Genomic DNA, 26,030 nt, shown 5'->3' with positions numbered 1-26,030 from the left:
AGGCATTCATTTCTCAATGTTCTGATCTTGAATTTATTTCTTCTATCTAGCTGAAGTTTTGTATCATTTGATCAATAGCTTCCCAATCTTTTTTTTGTCCCTAGTTTTTGCTATTCTTAAATTTGAGAGCAAAGTAGACAAAAATGTGCTGTGACTTAACTCATACCCTAGATGTGTTAAGAAAACAAATTTTAATATTCAATTTAAATTTAAATACCTCCAATTTCACCTCTTAATCCTCTACCGAGATCAGACTGCTGATAGGTGCAGGTTCAGGTGAGGGCCTCTTTTCTATCCTTCCTGGCTTGTAAACAGCCACCTTCTGGCTGCATGCTCTCATGGCCTTTCTTTGACGTATATGGAGACAGAAAAATCTCTCACTCTCCTTCTTCTTTAAGGACTCTGATCCCATTTTGAAGGCCGCATTCTCATGATGATAAAAAGGAATTGGACAAGTAAATTTCCAAACACCAGAGACTAGATCCACTGTGCTACGAATGAGGGTTCCTGTTTGGGGTAATCTGACCATGTACTAATCAATCCCTAATCTTTCTTTTTTATTACACAATTTTTCATAAAAACTTATGCATAATATAAAAGCTGCCATCAGGCAGCATAGTGGAACTATTTATTTTAATATGAAAATGAATATACCTTATTATTATAAATGAATCTTTAGTGTCTTGGCAATTTATTATACTATACTGGGTATTTGGCATGATACATAAAATTTTGATCTAGAATGTAAACAAGTCATTTGTTCAATAAGGGATTAAAAAAAACAGTGAACAAAATTCCAATCTGACAGTGATCTCAACAAGTGAATAGACAATCACAGTACAGTTGGCTAAGTGTTTTGAAAAGGGCAGATGTAGGGAGCTATGGATACATCCAGGGCACCTGACCCTGTCTAAAGGTTTTAGGGAATCCTTCTTGGTGGAAGTAGAAATGTTAGTTATGGAAAGAAATGGAGATAGAGAGAGATGCCTTGAACATCTCTTTGGTGTTTAAAGAGAAGGTTAGAATATTCTAAGCAAAGAAAAAAAAGATAAGGAAAAGTGAATGGAGAAAATTCCAGATGCTAAAAGAAGAACACAGGGTTGCATTTGCCAGTAGCACAGCCTGGGTAAGAAGAGGGTTAAGAGGTGAACTTGGAGGTAGCCATTTTAAATTGTATATTAAAATTTGTTTTCTTAACACATCTAGGGTATGAGGTGAGTCACACAGTACAGTTTGTGTCTTTTTAAAAAGTACTACTTTGCTCTCAAATTTAAGAACACCAAAAACTAGGGGCAAAAAAAGATTGGGAAGCTGTTGACCAAATGATACAAAACTTCAGCTAGATAGGAGAAATAAATTCAAGAAATATATTTTACATCATGGTGACTATAAGAAAGATAAATTTCATATTTCATACCATAAATATATACAATTTTGTCAATTAAAAATAAGTAGCTACATACATAACTTTTTTTTAAAAAAAGAGAATGATTTTATTTATCTTCTATCAGATATTTGTCCATCAAAATGTGCTTAGTTTTCCCAAATAATAATCTCAATGGTAGCTTGAAAGCTTGGGGTGCTGTTCTCTAACTTGTTTTTGTTGAATTTAACCCAATTTCATCAACATGTTGGAAAAACTGACCAATCAGCTATGGTCACTTCCTATGTCTGAAATTTAGATGAAATATTTGAGAATTTTTTAAAATATCATCAGTTGGTGCAAAAAAAAAAAATCTGTTTGTTGTCTTTTATGTTCCAGGCATGGTTCTAACATCAGAGAAACAGCAGGAGACAATAAGATGAAAATCATGGAGCTTACTTTCTAGAAAGACAGAAACCAAACCAATAAAAACAAAGAGTGCAGAGTAAATGAGTAAAATGTAGAACACATTTTGGCAAACACCACCTGAACTAGTGATCAAGGTTAATGTCAGCAGTTAAGGTTAAGGTCTTAAGTATCACTTTGATGGGACAGGCCATTTCACCTCTGTGTCAAGCATTCCCAGATCCAGAACCACCATCTAATAATAAGAAAATACACAAATCCACATTGGGGAAGGGTGCTCTACAAAATATTTAATATCCCTCAAATCTTTCAAAATCATGATAAAGAAAGACTGAGAATCCCAAATCATAGGGAACTAAGGAAACAACTACTGAATGCAATATGGCACCTGGGATGGGACTCTGGCACCTAAACAGAACATTAATTTAAAAATGAAATACAAATAAAGACTGAGGTCTAATTCATAGTACCATAGCAGTACTGGTTTATCAGCTTTGATGAACATATCATGGTAATGCAGTATGATAACATTAGGGTAACTGAGGCTGGATAGGAGGTATAGGATAATCCTCTGTTCTATCTTACAGCCTTTCTATAAATTTAAAAATCATCCACAAAGGAAAAAGCCTATTAAAATAGTCATAAAACATAACATTAAAATATGTTAAATAGAGATAATCATAACAAAAATGTGTATGACCTTTAGGAGAAAAAAATAAAATTATATCAGACAACATTAAAGAATACCTAACTAAATAGAGAAAAATGTGACTTCATGCATAAGAACTTTCACAGTAATAAGAATGTCAATTCTCCCTAAATTAATATAGTTTTAAAAAATTTATTTTATTTTTACTTATTTGTTTTTTGGTACTGGGCTTCACACTTGCTAGGCAAGTGCTCTACCACTGAGCTTTATTCTCACTCTCTAAATTAGTCTATAAATTCAACGTAATTTCAATCAAAATGCCAACATGAATCTCACGGATCTCAAGAAACTGATTCTGAAATATAGACATGAAACAGCAGAGGAACAAGAAAAATCAGTTGCAATATCAAAGAAGAAAAGAGTTCCATAAGGCTGTGATAATTTACTCAGTTTGGTATTTTTACAAATGTCAGCAAATTAAATCACTGGAACATGATAAAAAGCATAAAAGAAAATATGGATGTGTATAAATGTCTGCATGTTCATATAGATATATATTTATGCATATTGTGTACTTATACCCACACAGACACACACACACACACACACACACACACGCACACACACGCACATATATGGAAAAAGGAGAGAATGTTCAATTTGCTAAAAAAGAGATGAATAAATAGAGCAGTATGACGTGAGGAAGCAAGCTAAGGCTGAGATTTTAGATAGCAAGGCCAGGGGAGGCATTCCGAGAAGGTGACTTTGGAGTAGAGACACTAGGGAGGGAGGGAGCCACACAGCTATCTGAGGAAGAGCGCTGAGGCAGAAAGAACAGCAAGTACAAAGAGTCCCTGAGGCAAGACTGGCCTCCTGCATTTGAGGTACAGCAAGGAGACCTGAGGCTGGAGTAAAGTGAAAAAGGAAGAGAGACTGCAAAAGACTCCGAGAGGTAGTTGGGGAAACAGGCCATGAGAGGTCTTGGGTCATACCCTACAGAGGGGAACGCTGGAAGGCCTTGAGGAAAAGACATCATCTACCAGTATTTTTTTCTGGCTGCCGTTTTCAGAACTGACTAGAGGAAGGAGCAGGTATTACCTTGGTCCAAGGTAGCAGGGGTAATGAGAAAGATTGAATTCTGACTGTATTTCTACAGTAGAGCTGACTGAATTAGGGGACAGACCAGAAGTAGGAAAGAGGAGAGGTTGACTCCTAGAGTTTTGGCCTGAGCAATGGAAGAATAGAGTTGCTGGTAATGAAGAGATGGAAGAATACTGGAGCAGCAGGTTTAGTGGGAAGCTGGGAACTTGCGTCTGCACTCACGGGGTAAGCCGAGGAGAATGCCTGCTACACATCCATGTGGAAATGTTGACAGGCAGTTGGATGAATGCATCCGTATTTCACCAAGATTCTTGATGAGTTTGGGAATCAAGTCAGTAAATAAGTGGCATTTAAAGCCATAAAATTAGATAGGATCACTTAGGGTGATTATAAACATTAATGTGAAAAAATGACCAACTGGGGATCTTGTTTAAGCTCAGATTCTGAATCAATAGATCTGGGATGGAGCATTTCTCATAATTTACCAGGTGAAGCTAATGTTGCTGGACATCAGGGCTGAGTGTAGGAGGGACATAAGGGGTGAAGAAAAGAGATACGTAAGTCCTAAAATTCCCCCACTGTTCAGAGGTAGGGGATTATAAAAGAAAACTGAAGAAAAATAGCTATAGGCAAACAAAAAACCAGGTAAAACCATGTTTTCCTGGAAAAAGGAGAAAGTAGTTACTTTGTAAATGCTTCTGATAGGTCACATAAATGTAGGAGTTTCCGAGGTTTAGTCTGTTGTTAGCCAACTCCTTTTCTCTGGGCTTGAGTTGAGGCAGAACATTATGGCAGAAGGGTATGGCCAAAGAAAGCTTCTTAGCTCACGGCATCTAGAAGCAGAAAGTGAGAGTCAGAGAGAGGTTGGTGGGGAGGGGGGTTGTAGGGAGGGAAGGGACAAAATATAGCCCAAGGCCTTACCCTAAAGACCTATTTCCTCTAACCTTTCCCCACCTGCAGACAGTTACCACACAGTAGTTCATTCAAATTATTAATGCATCAAATAGATTATCCACTGATGAGGTTACAGCTCTCACAATGATTAATTTCATCTCCGAACCTTCCTGCATTGCCTAATACATGAGCTTTTAAGGGGATACCTCATATCCAAACCATAACGGATGACTTAAACAAGAATAGCTTCAGGGGCCTGACAGGGCCTACTCCTAATTGGAATGAGTTCAAGAGAGAAGGGAAGAAGAGAAACTATAGACTGCTGAGACAGTCAATTTTTTCAAGGAGGTTTGCCTTAAAGGGAATGACAAAAAATAGAGATGTAACTGAAGAAAAAAAGAAAGTCAAAATATGATCATTGAAGGTGGGAATAAAAAAATCAAAATACATAAATGCCCAAGGGAGTGGTCAATAGAATGAGAGACGTCAATGATGCACAGAGAAGGGAGACTGCTGGGGCTGTGTGTGGGTGGGGTGGAACAGTGGTCCACTTTATGCTTTGAATGTAGCCTGTCCTGCTCTGCCACTGTGTTTCTTTCTCCTCCTCTCTCCCTGCTGCTTCCTAATCTTTTCCCCTCCCTAGTCTCAAGGAAAACAGGATTACCTTTCTTCCCCATCCTAGGCAGATTAATCTCTCCTTGAGCACACACCCACATGAATGAATTAATCCAGACTTTGGGGATGGCACCAGAAGGACTTGGAACTATCTCCCAAGATAAAGAGTGAATCACAGCTTCAACAGATAACACGAGGAATGCAGCCTTTGAATCACCTCTTGAAAAGCCTCCTGTTCTTGCTGATGGGCAGAATCATAGCCTTTGGGACAGGAGTCCCCTGTGTTTCTCCTTTGCTAGCAAAGCAATAAACATTCTTTTTCCTTTTACTCAAAACTGTATCCTCAAAATTGTTATCAGATTGGCATCAGAGACAATGAGCTTTCAGCAACAAGGATGGGACTAATACTTGAGTGGGGAGGTTGAATTTTTCCTAGGGCATAGCAGTCTATCCTTGGTTACAGGAGATAATGTAGAATACATGGGCCTCCAGGATATGTAGGTGAAGAAGCAAGGATGAATAATGGGAACCATCCCCTCTAATTGCTTCTTCTTTTTCTTATATTATTCATATTTTTCTTATTTATTATATTATAGACACAGGATTGACAGCTAAGAGAAAAAATAGGGGAGGTTTGCAGCTACAGAATAACTACGAACTATTCACCTTAAAAAGTGGGAGGATGCCTGAATAGGAGAAATACAGTATGGTTGCTGGCCAGTGTTAAGTGTCCACTTGAGATTAATTTGAAGTGAGGCCAGTAAGCTTGGCAGTTTTTCTTCTCTAGCCACATTCATCCCTGTAGGTCAAAACACAGAGCAGGCAGAGAGTTGGATGAACAGACTTGTGGTTTAGCTACAAAAAAAATCAATGAGTCAATGACCATGCTAGACACTAGCATCACAACAATAATAACAACGACAGAACTATTAAGGTATGCCAACACCATTCCAAATTTTCTCCTCTCACTTATCTCCCCAAACACCTACATCAGAGATTGAATACTATAACAATCACCATTCTTTCGATTAAGAAACTGAAGCTAAAGAAAGTAAATAAATTGTCTAAACTGTACATCTAACAATAAGAATACTAGAGTTGGACCCAGTGCTCTTGATTTTCTCAGAGTCTAAGGAAGGCCCAGTGGAAAATGTAGTCAGTTTTGAATAAAACATGCAAATCGCAGGCGTATGCTGGGAGGCCCAGGGAAGCTGAGGAGAGTCACTTTTGTTCAAAAGGACTAAAAGTATAAATTAACATTTGGAACAAAAACAGGTAGATACGATGATTCAAATGAAAGGGCACATTCTCATATTTGTGAATATATTATTTGTGCTCTAGTTAAATAGCTATAACTCCAACTATGACAGGAATGACAATGATCCCTCAATGTGGGAATGACCGAGAACGACCACGCACTCCATGCAGACCTCTCACAAACTCTCTCCTTAGAGATGTTTTCGGGGACAAAAAAATCTCAGGACTTTATGTGCCTTTATTTTAATATGACCCACATAACTTTGGATACCAAGACCCATAACGGACAACATACGTGAAAGGAGATTCTCATGCTAGGTTGATTTTAGATATTCCTAATGTAAAAGATTGGAGGGTATTTTCTTGACCCTCTCTTGTTCTGTTATGATTTGAAGAGGTTTTTATGAAAAGAAAATCCAGCTGCTGATTTGTGAAGCCTCCTTTGGAAAAATGGTGACTAACTTCTAGCACAAGTAACTGGAGAGGAATCTCTATGCTCTATTTAGACCTATGTGCCAGGCTGGACTGGTCAGTTCTCAAATATAATCTCATTTAGTCTCTACACCAGCCCACTGAAGTGGCTTAGGGGCTTGAGTATATAATCGAAGGACTCTGCTAGGAAGAGACAGAGCTGGGATTCCAACATGCCCCTCAAGGAACAAAGACCCCACCTGTCAGCAGATAACTGTGCCTTGATTAGCTCCTGTGTATATGAACACATAAGAGTTGAATGGTATCTCCTTTCAGAGTTCCAAAAATGATCCAACTTTTTCAACACAATCCAAAAATATGCTTCCACCCTTTTCACTTTTTCTTCCCTAAATCAGAAAATAAAACATTATTAGGTGAGTTGTCTCCTAAGCATTTTGTGGGTTAGAAATGAGGCCAAGAATAATAGTAACGGATTCTTCCTGTACTTGCTAGACGATCTCTACAAACAGAAAAGTCAACTCCTCATGTTGCCAGGCAGTGTGAAATTGCTAGATGAGGCTCATAATTTTTAAAAGATAAAGATTATTCTCTGGACAGCAGAGAAGTTGATAAATTAAATTAATAAATACTATTAGGTATTGGGGGCTGCTCCATCCACATAATTAAGGAAACCTTAAATCTAGTTCTCTATATTTCTCACATAATGCACAATGCTTCATGAATGTTTTTATGAGACTAGTTTCCATTCTAGGGACGCTTCTTCAGATAGACAGAAATGTAATAGCCCATAGAGAGTTAGGACAACACACCTAGAGTACCACACAGTTATGAGAATTTATGCCTCTCTTGAAAAAAGGAAAGAAGGCCATGGTGCCATAAATAACGTGAAATATGTCCTAAAGACCAAAGAAACCCCCTACGTTTCTCTCCTGTGTTAGAAACAGCTTTTCCTGGAGCAGGCCTTGTACATTCCACAGATGCACACATCCCAGTTCTTCTGGGGCTACTCACTGGTAAAGGCAGTTCCTGTCACCCTTAGCCCCTACTAGCAGCAACTGGGTTCTCAACAAGTTCGGGTACACCTGAGTCAAGCCTTAAGGCACTGTGCAGCTGCCAAGAACATCCAGTCTCCACAGTGGGGAAAACACATCTATTAACATAACAAGATTAACGCAGAGGACAGGTGAGGTAACCTGTGCCTCTGTGCCAACCTGGCAGCCCAGGCTGGTGCTCATATATTAGCATTCCCTGCCTGGCAACAGCCCTAATGCCATGTTAAACTGGCTGGAGCTGCTTGGTAGTTTCAGTATTTTCCAGCCACCAAAGGCTGAGGTCCTCAGTGGGTCCATTCAGAAAGAATACTAAGATTAGAGGGAAAGGTTGTCAGTTCCCCAAATCTTCAGAGGAATGGAGAACTAAAGTCATACAGTACTAATAGAGGCCTTTTGGAAGTCATCAGAGAGCAGAATAAACAAACAGGTAGGCCAGTCTGGATTGTCCTCTTGCTGGTGTGTTTCAGTGTAATTGTCGAAAAAAAAAAAAAAAGACCATCTTCCACACATTGAAAAATTAAAGTTTCAACCCCCTTCCCGCCCCCATGAACTTGGGCTTTGAAATTCACGCAGTGACCAGCTTGCCATTTAGTTTGAGAATCCTCCCTCCTGGGCTCTTCTCTCTGGCTGAGAGACCTCCATTAGAGTCTTTCAAAGAGAAAGGCTCTCATGACACTCAAACTCCTGGCTTTTAGATAATCCCTCAGTCTGATCCTCCCTGGCAAGTGCAAGTGACTGAACTTGCTAACTCATTTTGTCTCTGCTATAGGACAGCTTTCTCACAAAAGTATAGCAAAGACTTGGGCACACAGGTTAGAATTCCATCATTTTATTACTGAGGAGAACGGAAACTCTTTTGAAATGGTGCTTTGCATCTGAGAAAGGTGACAAATAGAATGTGGGGAGCTGGTGATGGGGACGACCTCTGAAAAACAGACAAGTGATTCCATTAAAGAAACTGGGGCATAATCCCCAAAAGACATCACCTTCAGAAATGGGATTGAGCAGCTGTAATTTAGCAAGAGTATTGCTAAAGTAATTCCAAGGTTACTCAGCAGCTTATTACCCTTTTTTTGGAATTTCCCTTGATAAGATATTTCATTAATGATCTGCAGGTGCTCGTCTTCCTAAATCTGAGAAGTTTGGAAACTAGTATCACAACCAGAGAGAGTAGAATCATTTTCTCTACTTGACCTCTGAGAAATGATTCTGTAAACACCACCATTCCATTTAGATACTCTGTCCAGTTTGAGTCTTTGACTTCAAGTCACAAAGATCCACTGAAAGAGTTCAAATAGAGGCAGGAAGGAGGAGGAGAAGAAGGATTATTTAAGATATAGATCTCCCACAAAACCCGTAGAGTCACATGCAAACTGGGATCCCTGAGGGTCCAGGAGCGGGGTTGACTAGCTGCCCTTCCCCCTGTACCCCTGTGTCTCCTGTCTTCACCACTCATGTCCATTTTCTGCACTCTTCCCACTGCAGCTGCTTCCTGGGCTTCCTGGAAGGCAGAATAATGCTCCCAGAGATTTTGTCAACTAGCTTGACAGCTGCATATCTGAATTGCCTCTGAAGCTCTGCCACTTACCAGTTGTGGGGCCTTAATAAAGCGATCACAGCCAAGTCCAATTGCCTCACTTCATAATCAAGATAGTGACATTACCCACCTGATAGGACTAACCTAGAGCTTGGCACACAAGAAGCATTTCAGAAGTTTGGCTATTACTGTTGCCACTGCTATCGTCATTACTACTTAGAGTTACTTCCCCCTGATTCTAGCTTTCCCATGGTTTTGGCTTTCCATGGCCCAGGTGAGCATTCATTCTGACCCCTGCACAATACTTCTGGGTCTTACAACGTTGCCACTCAAGTTTACATTGGCCTTTGGCAGGGTTCCATCACTTATATCCTGGTATGGTGGCCGTGGTATAGAAACGAACTAATCTAAGCCCTCATCAGAAGGCTCTGCTGATGAAGGATATTCCTAAGAAAGTGTCCTTTGGTTGAGACAAATCCCTCAAAAACATACCAACTGGATTCTTTCTTGAATTTTCAAACATAAATTTCCAGTACTCCATTTGACTACTAGGACTCAAAGGTAATGTGAATGCTCTTGGGAAACACCTAATTCTGAAGGTCTTATATATCTTTTAATTTTAAAGTGCAATATTCTCAGTCATTAATGCTTGGTGCAAAAAAATATTTGTCGTCCCTAAGACTGCATTCTCTTCTCTCTTTAAAGCCACAAAGTTCAAATCAGTGAGCTGATGTCTGCTGGACATTTGCATATTATTATATGATGTGGTGTTATAAAAATGGTGTCAGACTCATCTGACAACACTTTTTCTTTTTCATGCAAAAAAAAAAAAAAGCCAAAATCAATAGCTTTTATCTTCACACTAGTTTCCACTATGTGATCAATTCCTGGCTACTCCTACATTTTCTGCTCATTGATCAGAATGGATGCTTTATTTGAATGTTCAACCTAGAGTTTAGGCATATTTCCCCTCCATTCCCTGTGTGGTGTAAATGACCTGCTCAGACATGCTGTGGCTGGAAGCGCCCACATGTTCCTTTGCTGCAGACATCTCATTCTAAAGCATTCCCTAGGTGTGTGATGGGTATCCATAAATGGGGGTCACTGAAAAGATGATCTCAAACCTTCTTCGAATGAAAAAATTATGTGACTTCTCCAGGGTCACGTTTCTTAACAGCCAAAAGTAGGACCTAGGTCACCCTTTCTCCTTTTTATCATTTCCCAACACATACCACTTATTCCAAAATATCTTTTGTGTCCACAGGGTTCCTTCAAGTAAAAGCAAACCTATGAAACGACAATAAAATAAAATAGCCAAAAAAAAAAAATCAAACAAATAAGTACCAAATTAAAACAGAACAAAATAACTACAACACATAATCCTGAGACTCCCTAAATTAGTCTGAACTTAATTCAGAAGCAATCACAGAGAGGAAGAAATGATTGTACCTCTTTTCCCTCTTTCTTTCCTTTTCTTTTCTTTTTTCTTCTGTTTTGCAAAAACTCTGTGTCCTGCCCCATGCTAAAATATACCGACAGTGAACCACCATCAAGCAATACCCCACACTTTTACTTCCTTCTTCTCTCGTCCCTCTGAGCTGGACAATGGAAAGGGGACACACATGAAGAAAATACATGCCATAAATATCTGAGCATGACTGGCAGATGGACCTAATCCGGTTATGGCCTTGTGATTAGCCTATAAATACAGCAGCTTTGCCTGTTGTAGCTGAGCTTCCCAATGACAGAAGCTCACAGCTCCACCCAGGGGAGGGGACAAGGCAGGCCACAGAATTTTAAAACCTTACATGTTTTTCAGAGGAAAAGCACTGGAGCTCCATGTGGGCGTGCCTGCATATGGCAGCACAATGTGTGGGAAAGATCCATGCTGGGGGGTAAAGAGCATTGCCTGCTTTGCTCTGCAGATGCCAGAAGCCAAAGTCAAGAAATCATTTAAAACCCTAGGCCTAGACTCAAAGGAGAACGGTGAGCAACAGTCGTCCCTTATCCCTTCCAACAATGAGAACCTTTCATGAAGCCTGAAGTAATTTTCCACCCAGATATTTTTTCAAGCTCTCCCCTGGCTCTGTACAGGAAGCAACGCCCTACAAGGGCCCTCGGTTCCCATGGGTCTTTAGGGTTTCACAGAACATCAGGAATTAACCTTAATTGGTTTCCTTCCTTTTATTTCTTTGGTTCTATGATGCCACTGGCACATTGCTTAGGATCATGGTGATCTTATGAAGCCTTGGTAGGAGCCCTTTCTGTGACCTTGAACACAAAGTCATATTCATAGAACAATTAACTTCCTAACCACTTGCCTAGTGCCCTCTGAGCTGCATAACTTGGCATTTAAGTAACTAGATGCTGGCACCAAACCACTAGAGTTTGAATTCTGACTCCACTATTTCCCTATCATGTAAATAAAAAAATTGTATCTCAGTTTCTTCATCTGAAAATCGGGTGCAATGGTAATATGAACCTCAAAGGAGGATTGTGTGCAAGTGATCACTACTGTCTTGTGGAAACTCAAAATACTCCAGGCCATGCTGACTTCCTTAGGAAACACTACATCTGAAATATCTCTTGCTGGGAACAGGCAACCGAGAACAAGCAGTCACACAGAATTTATGACTACAATGAAATGTTATCTTATGGTGTTTCATCAAACTATTTAAAAATGTATAAAAAAGATCAATTTATCCAAAAATTTAAAGAAGGTCTGTAGCTAAGGAAATGTTCTTCTGAATGCTCATATGATTTTTGCTATCACTCAACCTCCCAGGCCATCTCACCCATTCCCAACACTCCTAACAAACTGCAGCTGGATTTTGTCGTCTGAATTTAAAAACAGATCATTCCTCCTTATTGTCCTTGCAATCTATTAACTGCTACACTGGACAAATGTGTTTTCCATGTGTGCTGGTAAGAAGCATATAAGCAATGATTACATTTGTGCTGTTCTAATCTCTCTACAGTTTTTCACTTTTCTATATGCTGTGTCTCAGAAGTATCCAAAAGGTTTCTATGTGGGATGAAAGGCAAAATTTGCTTATCTTCAATCTCTGATACTTCAAAGTTGGTTTGAGAAAGCAAGAGTTTGACTGTGCCACCCAAGGTTGACAGCTCTTGGCAATGACATCTGAAAAGACCCATGCTTCATGAACTCTGCCTCTCATCTTTCCCTGAGGTTTCTTCAATGGATTCTGTATAACAGCAGCATAAATGGGTACATAAAAACATTCAGAAGTGTCCTATGAAGGGAAAAGACATAATTATGGAGTTAAAAGAAACTGATTTGAACAACTTTACTGTCAATGGCTAGCTGTGTGATCTTGAATAAGAGACTTAGCCTCTCAAAGCACAATGCTACTGTCTGTCAAATAGTTTGCAAGATTATCAGAAGAATTAGATAACAACTGCAAAGTACTGGCACATAGTAGATACTTGAAAAATTTAAGTGTTTACCACTATGAAACTTCAATTGAGTCCTTTAGCTTCTGTGTGGTTAGGTTCCACTCTATCACAGTAACAGAGCTAAAAGCAGGCAACTCTCAGGTCATAAAGAGTGCAAAGTAATAAAAATTGGTTAATTTCAACATATGAACAGATAGTAATGAATATAGCATATTAGAATTAAATATTCAGATATTTATAGTTCTCAAATATTTATGATTCAAAATATGCATAATTCTCATATACAGTAATATTCCTTTTCAGAAAGAGGGGTTTATTAACTAGATGGAGATGTCTTTTTAAAAAATCACCACTGACCTTTAAAGGATTAGTTATGTGGTTTTTCCATTTTTTTTCCCCTTGACTTGTTCTCTGTGTGATCCGTCTGGAAGCTAGTTGGAACTAGTTTTCTAAGAGCTGGTAAAATTTCCTGCATCAACATGGAAAACTTAATTAATCGTAATAGCTGTTTGGGACATTGTGCATACACTAAATTAGAGAGCTTATTTTCTTACCACAAGTCCAAAGATCCATGTTTTTATAGTAACCTGACATCTGGTACACTTGTCTCTATTCTCAATACAAACATTATCTAAATATCCTTAACCTGGCCAAGAAATATAGAAACGACAGTTGTAAACAGAGAAATGAATTGGCATTGTATTTAAATGCACAGAGACATACCAGCTGATAGATGGGACATAAGATCAAAATATTTCAGATGAACAAACATGTTTAAAATGATTACTAATGAATCCCAAGTATTTATTTAAAAACATAATTCTATATGCTTTCTTTAACCAATTTTATATGAAGAAAAGCATGAACTTCATTCTACAGGTGGAAGAAATTACTTGAATGAGAAATCTTATCCATAATCTTTTTAGCATGTTCCTGGGCTTCACAAAGAACAACAAATTTGACACATGTGGAATCGTCTAACTTTTGGTATAGATATTCAGCATGCTAAATGGAGGATTCATATCATTCTAACTCCAGAAATGCTTATTTGGAGGAAGATACAATTGAGGAGAAAATCATGTACTGAGCAGAAGGTAAACAGAGACAGGGCAGAGCAAGGAAGAGGAGAAGAGGCCTTAAAACGGGCAGATAAAGCAAAGTCTAGCATTATCACACTTATTCAGAATGGGTCAAAATCCTTAAAAAGTTGGTATCTTTTAATCAGTATTTCCATAGTTTTAAGATTTACAATAAGAATTGTAAATTCTTGCTTCCACAATTTAGCAAGACCCTAAGCAACTCAGTGAGACCTTGTCTCTAAATAAAATATAAAAAAAAGGGATGGGGATGTAGTTCAATAATTAAGCACTCCTGGGGTCAGTCCCCAGTACCAAAAAAAAAAAAAAAAAAAAAAAAAAAAAAAAGGCTATCTCTAAAAATCCACACAAAAAAATTTTAACATTTTTATCAAGGTGCCATCTGAATATCAAGTAATAGGGTATTAGTTAAATTATGTCACATCTTGAAAGTAGTACATCATCTACAAAAATTATGCCTCAGGAAGCTAGTTATTGACTTGAGAAAAATGGTTAAGTAAAGTGAGATACAGAGTAGCATGTACTATAAAATACCAAGTTTGTAACATTTGTATATAAATATGGATATGGTAGGAAAAATATGATTCTGCTCCTTATCCTGAGGTACACAATTTTTTTGGCTCAACTGGATGAAGATAATGAAGATGATGATGAGCCATTAAAAGATTTTCATTTCCATTTTCTATAAGTCCTGAAAACCACGAGCCTAAGTGTAAGAAATACTATATAATTTTTTTACAGATATCAAATGAATAATCCAGTGTTACCTTCTTAGCTCCCAGAGTAAATAGATGAGTTAACATTCATGAAGCATTAGCAAAAGGTGTGGGACGGGGGGTACATAAAAGAAAAGCCCAATACTCCTGACATCATCACCTCACCAAAATTAATTTGTGCCATAGGAAACATGTTAATTAACTATCATGAAATTTAGCTGAAAAATAAACAAGTTATTTAAATCTAGGACATCTGTGAGGAACACAAATAAAAAGGCAAGCAGAGTAAAGGAAATACCAAGAACGTGTGTGCCCAGCTCTTGCCAGAGAGATCTTTCACCTTTATGTACAAAACTCAAAGTTCCCACTGATCTTTGGTGCAATAAAAAATGTACTGTACATTGTGAGATGAATCACCATAAACATTGCAGACTGCCATTCTGTGCAAGCATGGAAGGCCACCTGTTCTTGTGCAAAGGACACATGCACTGGGGTTGGGGCCTGAAACTGAGAAGAGGAAGAACTAAATAAGGACACTGACCCAGACAAGTGTGGAGTCAGCTCCGGCCGCCTCAGACAGCATGGGCTTTCTATTGCTTAAGTTCCAGGTCTACTTGCTTAAAACTAGAGATCACAGCCAAAGAGGTGGAGGCTAAGGCAAAATGTTGTTCCTGGGTTTAATGACGATTATTCTTGGCCTTCCAAGTCACTAAGTCTTCTGAGAGAAAACTGTTAACGAGCAGGATTCTTTCTATTTTCACACTATTAAAGCTGGTGTGGTAAAAACTTCAGGCTTTTAAGACAGACTTGGATCCTAGTCCAGTTCAGCCATTTATTAGCTGTTTAAGTCTATGCAAGTCTCTTGTCTTTCTGAGCTCATTGTCTGATCCGTAAAATAGTGCTAATAATATCTACTTGATAAAAACTTAGTGGGGATTAAAAGAAATGTGAAGTGAAAAATATCTAGATTAAATGATTGACATACAATAGGAGTCTAATAGTTGTCAGAAGCTTTCTCCTTCCCCCCTTTTACCTCCTTCTGTAGGTATAGCTCTACTCATTGGTTGCTTTAAAATAGTGAGAAAGGGGAGGAGGAGGAGAAAAGAAAGAAAATTATTTTAGTGAGTTCAGACATTATACAAATCTTCCAATGAAATGACAGTTTCTTTCAGACTCCAGAGGTTTGCTGTTTATGTCTAGGTTCCCATTAATGGTGTGTGTGTGTGTGTGTGTGTGTGTGTGTGTGTGTGTGTGTGTGTACGTGTACCCTTTTACTAGAATTATGCTATTAGCTAATCATTTAACTGCAAGTTTCAGTACATGTTTCACATTTTTTGTGTGGATCTGTTTTTAGTTTATTAATAGTAACAAAAATTCCTAGGCATCTTTCTAGAGATCAAAAGAAAGTTAAGATCTGTCTTCAGAAGAACTTTATCACAAACACCTGATGAGATGTTCAATTTCATTCAGTTAATCTGCATAGAAACAAAAATGGTTAAGGGAGATTGACAGAAAGTATATATTTGCAGCAGGAACCTCTATCACAACAAATTTATTCATTTAGCACATATTGGTTAGGAAACTCAGGTCGCAGGATAGTTCTGTGTCCATGTGCCAAGACTGCACTGGGGACACCAGTCTTCCCCAAGGCACTAATTGTACGTGGTCTTTTAGGAAAGTTCTGCAAATGCACACAGTCATTTTCTATTTCCATTCCTGCTATTTTCCATTAACTGTCACCATTTGAGGCTCATTCAATATTCTATACCAGACCAGAAGCTTCCAGAATATAATGGATCATAGCATGTAATGATGAAGAACTAAGAGGAACAAGCAAAGGGTTAGTCACTTTTATAAGCAGCAAGGAATAGGGACCATGAAGTAATACACCAATACACCACTGAAGGCCAGTCCTAGGAAACTCACTTAAAAATACTCTCACCCAATCTGAGACAAGCATGATCACAAATCATGGCAAACACACTTCCATGTTGCCTGTCCCTAATCAAATGCTCACCCAATCAATGCACAGCTGCTCCCTGCACCTGAGTAAAGTTAAGATATTTCTACACAATAGTTGTCAGTTTTGAGAGGGAACTTCTTTATAGTTGTCAAAAAAAATTATAATTATGCCTGTTTTCCTGAAACTACAATATGTCAACATACTAGTCAGGTAAATCACAGTCATCTACACTTTCAAGAACAGAAAGTTTGCCTGGATTGTGTTTTCAATTCTTTCAGTAGTGAGAGTCTTGCCTACTGTTGCTTTAGGAACACATAGCTCCCCTGTCCTTCTTTACAAGCAGAATGTTGTAGAAAGAATTTTCCTTAAAACAACTGCTATGATTTGATAAGATGGAAAATAAGGCCTATATAATATTTATAATCTTAGAAATGGATCTTGTTTTTCCTTAAAAAATATTTTTAATGGAAAAGTTAGCAAAAAGACAAATCTTTTTTAAAAATTACTTCTAATCAGGGGGCTGAGGGTGTATCTTGGTGGTGGGGTACAGGCTTAGCAAGCATGAGGACCTGGGTTCATTCTGCAGCACCAAAATAAATAAATATATAAATACATAAAATTTAACTACTTCAGACATATTTGTAGATTCAGGTTAAATAATTCCTTCAGAGCGTCAGCTTTAAACCACTTTTCCTTGTCTGGGTTGTCCTGGAAGTTATATTCCCAGATGGTGTCCAAGTCCCTGCCTCTCCTCTCAGTGATCACAGTCAGTCCCCAGGGGTTGATTGCTGAGAATTAATTGAGCTCCAGAGTCTAGAACGGTTCAAGTCACCTGATGTCATTTGGGAAAGGAAAATTACAGTCTAGATCACCTTTCTCCTGACCAGAGTGAGTTTCAGAGTGTGTGGGATCTGAAAGCAGATTTTTATTCACTCAGCTAGTATTTATTCAGACCCCTCTATGTTCATCTGCCATTGTGCTACACGTTAGGGACATGTTAGGAAGTAAACCCTCTAGCCCTATAGAGCTTACATTTAGACGGATGGAAAATCTTAAAAAGTAAAGAAAATCCAAAAGCAGTTCCAAATCTTCTTTACTGTCATTGCAATAAACTGGGGGTTGAAATCATACACTACAAATACATGTATTTTTGAAACTGTCACAAAAGATTTAAAATTCTTTTGTAAACTCAGAATATTGCATTTTCTAGTGCAAATTATATATTCTCTGTAGACCAAACACTGAAAGATAACAGTGTCCAGATATACTCTAGCCTTAGTTATGGAATAGAAGGCATCCCTTAAAATGTTTATTTTAATTCATAGAAAACAAATTCCCTAGAACTTTGAAGGAAATTGTCCAAAAAGTAGATGATATCATTTTGGACATGGCCTTCCTCTAGTTATAAAAGCAGGAATGGTAAGCTAAAGGCCAGATAGTGTGTTCATCAAATAGGGAGCTATTTAGGAGACAGTGGGAACTGCAATATCTACTGATATGAGAATGGGTGGGTAAATCATAATGTTCCCATTAGAGGGCCTATTATGTGGCTATTAGAGTGAATGAGTAAGCTCATATTTACTGACTCAGGAAGATAACCGTGATGTACACTTAAGTGAATTAAAAAAAAAAAAAACAAGGCTAAAGAGCTATATTATCCTGTATATAGGATAATGTTATTTTGTCTTTAAAAATTTTTTTAAAAAGAATATGATAGACCTCTCCGTATGTTTGAATATGTTTTTATGAACATGGAAATAGGTATGGAGAACTACTTATTACCTAACAATAATGATTACTTCAGATATTTGAAAGGGAGCAGAAGTGGAGAGATGATTATTTTATATACAGTATCTTTTTATGATAAACAGGTATTTTTAAGTAGTAAAAATAAAGCAAAAAGTTATAAGATGGATGGGGCTAAAAACACACCACTGAAAGCACTTTATTGTTACATTAATTGGCATTTATTCAGAGTATCTATTGTGTACAAGAATGAGGATACAAATATCAGACTTGCTACCTGACAAAGGATTAATAATTTGACAGGGAAATAAGACTATTCACATGAAAATATAACAATTTTCAGGCAGAGAATAGAGCTGACTAATTTTTATTTATTCATTTTTTGAAATCAGTAGAATGGAAGCCGTGTAGAGCATAGCTCAGACCTGGCTATCCTGCCCAACTTGGCTACCCACTCACAGGTGCAAACTTAAACTAGTAACACAACCTCTCAGTTCAGACAGAAAACCTCTGCATGTCAGGAAATGAACTTTGCCTCAACTAGCATGATGAGATCCCCCCTACCTTGGGATCTTAGGGAATCCCAAGGTTGGGAATTTGGGGCCTCTTCTCCAGGATTTATTCTTTGAAATTGAGTCCTTAGTGCCACAGTCATTTGGAGACTTCTGGGAACCAAATTAACCCCAACAGTCAGTTCAGAATTCTTGGCTAGGCAGGAGCCCTTTTTTATTCAATGGTCAAAATGCAAAAGCAGGCAACTCTTGCTCAGAGGGCTAAGCTGCAAACCATCTGTCTCTAGTCTCTGGTGAGTGCTATTGGGAAGCAACTGAAAAAAAGTTACCATCCAAAAATTCCAAGTCTAAGTTTCTCTTGGTCTGGGCTTACAGCCAGAGGCAATTTTCCAGAGGTGCCATGCCAGTGCCATCTGACTGCCTTCATGGACTGTATGCCGGGGGAGGAAATAGGGTGGGTAGAACAGAACTCAAGGGATTGCATGTTAATTTTTAAATGTGCAGGATGAGCAGGGAAGACGGGAGAAGAATGCAATGATAGGCTCTTGAAGCAATGTGTGTTACTGAGAGCATCAGCAAGAAATAGTTAGCTGGCTCTCAGCCAGGGAGTTCCCCATCCAGCTGCTGGATGTGTGTCCCAGGTCTAAAGAGCAGCCACAGCTGCTATGCTGATCAGTCCAAATCTCCATTCTAATGGGTTACAGACTGTGGTTCATAGGCCTCGTGTTGTAAAACAAATTTAGGGAAAAATAAAATGACAGCCAGTCCCTCTATTTTCCCTTATATATTTTTTAAAATGTCACCATCAAAACCTCCCAAAATGGTTTTGATGCTTAAATCATCTTTTGGGCCTGTGTCTTGTTATTTTCCTTTCATGCTCATCAATTGTCATATTGCTAGATGTTATACAAGAAAAAGAACAAAGACACTGTTTCTTAGGAATTGCCTAAACTCCTGTCTAAATGTGAGAGAAGATGGAAAATAAGGCATATCTAATGCAAGGGCTAAATCAGTGCACTTCAGGGATCGGGGTATAGCTCTACAGAACTGTGTGGGAGTACTAAAATGAACCGCCAATCAAAATCTCAAAATCTTAAGATTGCTTAGCTGTCAGAGGGAACGAAGTCTGGAGATCACTTAGTTGAGTACAAAGGGAATACCTTGTGGGTCTAGGAAACGTTTAGAGGTGGGAATGTGAGCAAGAAGCCCACATTTTTTTTTTCTGCTCCCACCACCTCCATCACACTAGTTTTTTTTTTCTTCTAAAATTTGTTAATTATCATCAAACTTTCATGCTCCAAATTGGGCAACCTTAAAATGCATCTGAACTCATACACCCAGAAATCTGTTCAGTAGGAAAATGGCTTTACATAAAAATGTTTTTTTTAAAAAAATCACAACTTTATAATCTAATTAGGCCACTGGTGTTCTCTTAAGCTCATTTGTGTTTTCCATTAAAATTGTACTCGAGGAGGAAGTATCCTATGGGAAGAGCACACACCTGAGAATCTAGACTTGTAGCCCAGTTACCATTTGAAACTCAGAAATTCTGCAACCTTGGTAAGTCTTGGCCTTTACTTTTCTCACTGGGATAAAATAATGGGAATAATTCAATTCCAAATTCCCTTTTCACTTCAGAAGTCTCTGTTGGCCAAAGAGCATTAGATGAAGACCAATGTTTTAATGAGGTTGGCTTCACTGGGTCAGCTCATATTTAATTGAGCATCTACTATTGATCTCCTGGTTTAAAATAATTAAATGTAATTGGGAAAAGTACTTCGTTTGTTGTTGTTGTTGTTGTTGTTTTGGAAGTACCAAGGGGAACCACCAGGGAAATGCACCGGGGGAATCCTGGTTGTTTCATCAACCTGCTGCGACTATGTTTTTACTAAATCCACACACGAAATCTCCCAGGTATCTCAGTGCAGTAATAATGTTAATATTACAAAGACATTCTCACTGTACCAGACTCAGCTATCATGTATGTGATTGTGGCAGGACATTGAACTTCTCCAACTCTTAATATTCATATCTGTGTAGCGGTGATTATGAAGTCAACCTTGAGTAGTTAGAGTGAAGAGGATTATGAAGTCAACCTTGAGTAGTTAGAGTGAAGAGGAAGATCCTACGCTTTCTGTACAGCAGCTGAGCAGGCTGTGAAGGAGTATGTGATGCTTTGGGCTCAAACAGACCAGGTTCAAGGGCTAGCCTCATGGTTTCTTAAAAATGTTACTGTTTGAAAGTTACTTAATTTGTCTAAGCCTCAGTTTCTTCATATTTCCAAGCTTGAAATTAGATTAATAACATTTACTACACACAATTATTGTATGTGAAGAGTTTAGCATAATTCATGGCACTTGGTACGAACTCAGTGGGAACAATCACTGTGCATGTTTACATTAGGTCAAAAATTGCTGCAATTACTATTGTATTGCAAAGACAGGGGTCTTGTCAGAAATAGGACAAATGGTAATGTGAGAAAAATTCTACCTAGAGGATAAACTATTACATAGATGTAACAATTTCCCAAGGCTGAATTTACATAATAATATCAGTTGCAATGAAAATAAAGGTCAACATTGCTTTGATTTGTAAATTATTCTGTTTATTACAAGGACTTCTATCTATTCTATTATTTGTGCAGTTATTTCAGTATTTGAAATGAAGGTAAAAATATTGTACTTTCTTGGCATGATTGGGATTGAATCAGCTGAAAGCACATTTACTTTAGAGCATTAGGTTCTTTGCTCATGAACAACACTGGTTCTACTTATTAGGATATTGTTGAGTATAATACTCCAAATTAATGGACATCTGGGGAAACAGGTGTAGAGGTGGGACAGAAACCAGGACAGTGACTCCTGGCAGGGACAGTTTCTTCCTTCCTTATGTCGGGATTGAATAGGGAGAATCCAGTTGGCCAGATTTGGATCTTAGAAAGCCTTCCATTCGGATCCTTGCCACAGGAAGAATCTGGCCAGAGGCTACTCCTGGCATCTCTTTGCCTTCATTGAGGAAGAACAGATTGTGTGGAGTATTTGAACTACTGAAACTACCCACCATGGAGGAGGAGCAATTCCTCCAAAGGAAACACAAGGTGCTGACTGGATTTGAGGATGGGCACTAGGCCATCAATATCAACAAGATTCCCCGACAGCATTGGAGACTGGTTTCTACATCTGATACTGGTACTTGCCATGTAAATTACTCTACTCCTCCAAGTCTAATGTAACATGAGGGTGATAATAAACCCAACTCCACAGTATTGCTATGAGATATGATACCGTGATGCTTGTAGAATGCCTAGCATAATACGTGTCTCATATCTACAGTATAATTTCTATAAATTATACTGTCTTTTATAATTTTTATTGTGCCTATGTTAGATTTTGCTATATTAGTCCCAAGCACAGTTACTTATTATGTGTTTCTTGCCCAATGCAAATTAGTATTGTTATCAAAATATGTGCTTCCCAAGAAAAGAGTTCGTGTCTTACTTTAAATGGTGCCCATTTGTTTTTTGATGATGACACTGATAATGACAATAATAACAGGGAGCCATTGCCTTAGTAATTAGCTTTAAATACTGTTTGAGACTTTAAAAATATCTCTGCAATATGGCATTTATAAACATGGTAGATACTCATAGTTATGCCTGAGATATAGGCTTCCATTTTCTTTCTCGTGATCATGATGAGGGACCCTGATGACACATAGACCATACTGTCCATACAAGGCTCCTGATGACAGAATGGTTGGCAGAGACTGACTTTCCTAAATACTTCGCTGATTCACTTGTTCCATTTTTAAACATCAGCAGATTGGCATTGGTGACATCTGCTAATTTTTTGGCTTTACTTGTGGATGGCATGAGACTTCCATCTGCAGTAATAAGTAAGATACGATCAATGTGAAGTTAATACTCCCAGTCCATGACCAATTTGTAGTAATGAGTCAGTGGCCTTGTCTATTTTTCTGTTTTCCCTGGAGGGATCATTATTTTTCATGCTTTGGAAACATAGTGGCCCAGAAGTTTAGTATAAACTTGGTGACATTCATCTAGCTTCATCTAAGTGGAAGTTGCATTTTCTTCCTAATAATAAATTATCAACTCTCAGATACTTTTGACTCACCAATTGCATATTTAAGACCTTTTATATCTTTCCTCAGATCTCCTCCCAAACCTCATTTCTATGTGGAAACAATCTGCACAGAGCTGAAGACTATGTTTATATTGTTCGTGCTTTATTTCTTCCTGGTTCAAGATTTTAAGAAGTCCTCTCAAATGACTCCTTTGTTGTTGTTGTTTTTTAAATCATCACCCATGTGAATATCACAACTTCATTAAGAAACATATTAGTTATGCTTTCTGGTTAAATTCAGAGTGAATTAAATCATATCCAACAAACTCACAGTTTTTCTTGTTTGGGGAATGCTCCATTAAAATTAGAAAGGCAGTTTCCTCCAACTGTGATAGTGGCTTAATTTGCTAATTCTTTTTTTTATTGTTGGTTGTTCAAAACATTACCTAGTTCTTGATATATCATATTTCACACTTTGATTCAAGTGGGTTATGAACTCCCATTTTTACCCCGTATACAGATTGCAGAATCACATCAGTTACACTTCCATTGATTTACATATTGACATACTCATGTCTGTTGTATTCTGCTGCCTTTCCTATCCTCTACTATCCCCCCTCTGCTAATTCTTTATTCAACACTTAAGGTCAAAATCAGTTCATGGATTTTCACCATTTGGTGGTTGATCAAAGCAAATGCAGGAGAATGCTTCCTGCCCCCTGGTGTTCAGTGTCTGCAACTGCATCAGGTAACTACAAAGACCTAGACATCAGGATTTGTGTCTATTGCTAATGACACGTGGAAAAAAATCTCAACCTTTGAGGGCTTTACATATCAGGTAGGTATAAGTATCAGGTAAATAAATGTACAGGAACACTCAAGCCAGTAATGGTCAGTCCTGCTGGGGAGAAAGGAAGAGTCGACTCTGGTTCTTATTGCCCCATTTGGGATCCAGATGGGGTGCTACCTGGGCCATTTCTCAGTCACTTAATTATGCTAGAGTGCTTCCTGCTTCAGCACATGCAGAGTTGTTTCTTTTCTTAAAAAATCTCCCTGACTGCCTTCACTCACTCAATCCTATCCTTCCTATAGAATATAGCTGAAAGGCTCCTTGCAAAGGATCTTTGAATCAGAACTCCATTAACTCTTCTGACACCACAGGGTTCCCCTCCTGCAAGGCACTGATTACAACTGTAACTGAATAATTAAACTGTTGTTTAATAAATGTGTGATCTGCTGAAATGTAAACCCCTCAAGGGTCTTATTCTGTCTGTACTGATCAGTTTTGATACATAGTAAGAGTACAGTGCATATTTTCAAAATGAATGAATTAATTCTGAATTGAAAACTCAACCTGCTTAGATTTGACAACCCTTCTATTAGGTTTTGCAGATAAACCAGAGCCAGGTTTATCACAGAGTACAATGTCAAAAATAACCAGGAAAAGGAGAGAAGAGAAGGTAGGGAAGAAATGGACAGAAGTAGGTCAACCTTCTCTTCATTCTGTTTTACAGAGGAGTGGTTGCATGCTAATGTAATTAAATGCCAAAACAAGACTTCAGAAACTTTTCTCTTTATGCAAAAGCTTCTCTTACTGTAAAAAGAACAATGATTCTTTTCAAAGCCCATTGGATTTTTAACCTTTGCCTGCAATACTGACCCACCTTCCCAGACTCAGAATGTTTTGGGTGTCCTAGTTGCATGTGGAAGAGAAGCTTAAGTACTAAGTCAGTGCCCAATTTTATATGACTCTCCCAACTGCTTCTAATGACTGGGCCTAAGGTCCTCTGTGGTTATGTTCTCTACAAGCCTTGTGCTATGATTTAATTGTGATTTTTCTTTTTACAGATGGAGGTAATAAGCACAGACAAATATGCAGCTGCTGCCCATTGTCAACCAGAGCAGGCTGTTCCAGAGCAATGATGGAGGGAAATTCCCAGAGTGCCAAGAGACAATTCCAAGGCCTGCAACTGATCACAGATTCAGGGTTTCCTCCCATTGGCTTAAAGTATAAGAAACACAACATGTAGCCTGACTTCCTTTGTAATAGTTAGTAGGGGAAAGTCCAGATGTTTGATTTTTTTTAATTTTATTTTATTAAATGTATTTTTTTATTGCACTGGGGATTGAATGAACCTAGGGGGTTTACCATTGAGCTACATCCCCAGTCCTTTTTATTTATTTATTGTTTTATTTTGAGATATGGCATCACTAAGTTGCTTAGTGCCTCACTAAGTGGCTGAGGCTGGTCTTGAATTTGCAATCTTCCTGCCTCAGCCTCTCCAGTCACTGAGATTACAGGCATGTACCACCATATCCAACTTAAAGGTATCCTTTGTCCCTGCTCCTCTGAGTTGAATGCTAACTTTAGAGTAGCTTAAAAGACAACTGAAAGTACATTCTTTTTATGAGCCAACCCTGGGTTGGGGTGCAGACCACGCAGGGTAGTTCTGAAAGGACATGGGTGAATAAGGGGAAGGGAAGACACACAATTTTTTGTGGTCAGTATTATTATCCCACCTATCTGAAATGTAGCACAGGAGAGGAAAGACTAAAGAGCAAAAGCTACATGTGGATTCCAATGAATCAACAGTGCATTGGTTTCTTATTCATTTCATTTCAACGAGTATTTATTGAAAAATGACAATATACTAATCTTTGTGGATACATCAAAGAAAAAAATGAAGCCCCTGTCTTCTAGACCTTACATTTCAGGGCCATTGGAGTAGGGGGGGGCAGATAAAGAATGGGAGGAAGACAAAAATGCAATTAAATAAGCAACATAATTTCAAACACAAGTAAGTTCTATGGTAATAATAAACCAAGGAAACAAGAGAGAGGGTGACTGGAAGTGATATCTTAATTTTGGGTCTGAGCTGACCTACACAGTAGTCACTAGCCACATGTAGTTCTTGAGTGTTTAAAATGTAACTAGTCTAAAATAAATTGAGATGTACTCTAAGAGATGGTCTGTATTTCAAAGACCTACTATAAGAGAAAGGGGTAAAATATCTCATTAATAATTTTATACTAATTCTTGAAATGATAATGTTTTAGATGGATTAAGCAGAAGTATTCTTAAAACTATTTTACCTCTATATTCATATTTTTAGTGAGGCTACTAGAAAATTTAAAATTACACATATGGTTCACCATTTGCATCTGTTTGTA

At 38.1% G+C, this 26,030-nt stretch overlaps 2 long non-coding RNA genes across 12 annotated transcripts in view; both read right to left on the bottom strand.

Moving 5' to 3' along the window:
* The window catches only part of LOC110598609 (uncharacterized), a 34,081-nt gene extending 23,094 nt beyond the window's left edge, over positions 1–10,987 (bottom strand). For 2 of the 11 annotated variants that reach the window (XR_013424828.1, XR_013424832.1), the window contains exons 1-4: positions 10,776–10,984; positions 6,977–7,123; positions 5,715–5,847; positions 218–4,372 (exon numbers count right to left, since the gene is read on the bottom strand). This is a non-coding gene — a long non-coding RNA (uncharacterized LOC110598609). Of the gene's footprint in view, positions 1–217; positions 4,373–5,714; positions 5,848–6,976; positions 7,124–10,775 lie in introns of all 11 variants that reach the window. The other 9 variants (XR_013424833.1, XR_013424834.1, XR_013424835.1 and 6 more) reach the window with 9 other exon arrangements.
* Positions 10,988–13,099: 2,112 nt separating this feature from the next.
* The window catches only part of LOC144366027 (uncharacterized), a 32,824-nt gene continuing 19,893 nt past the window's right edge, over positions 13,100–26,030 (bottom strand). The window contains exon 3 of the long non-coding RNA XR_013424838.1: positions 13,100–13,212. This is a non-coding gene — a long non-coding RNA (uncharacterized LOC144366027). The remainder of the gene's footprint in view (positions 13,213–26,030) is intronic.

Source organism: Ictidomys tridecemlineatus, chromosome 8 (assembly GCF_052094955.1).
Source record: "Ictidomys tridecemlineatus isolate mIctTri1 chromosome 8, mIctTri1.hap1, whole genome shotgun sequence".
NCBI classification, from domain to species: Eukaryota; Metazoa; Chordata; class Mammalia; order Rodentia; family Sciuridae; genus Ictidomys; species Ictidomys tridecemlineatus.
The sequence above is the reverse complement of the archived record's forward strand: the minus strand, read 5'-3'. Positions and strand labels throughout refer to the sequence as shown.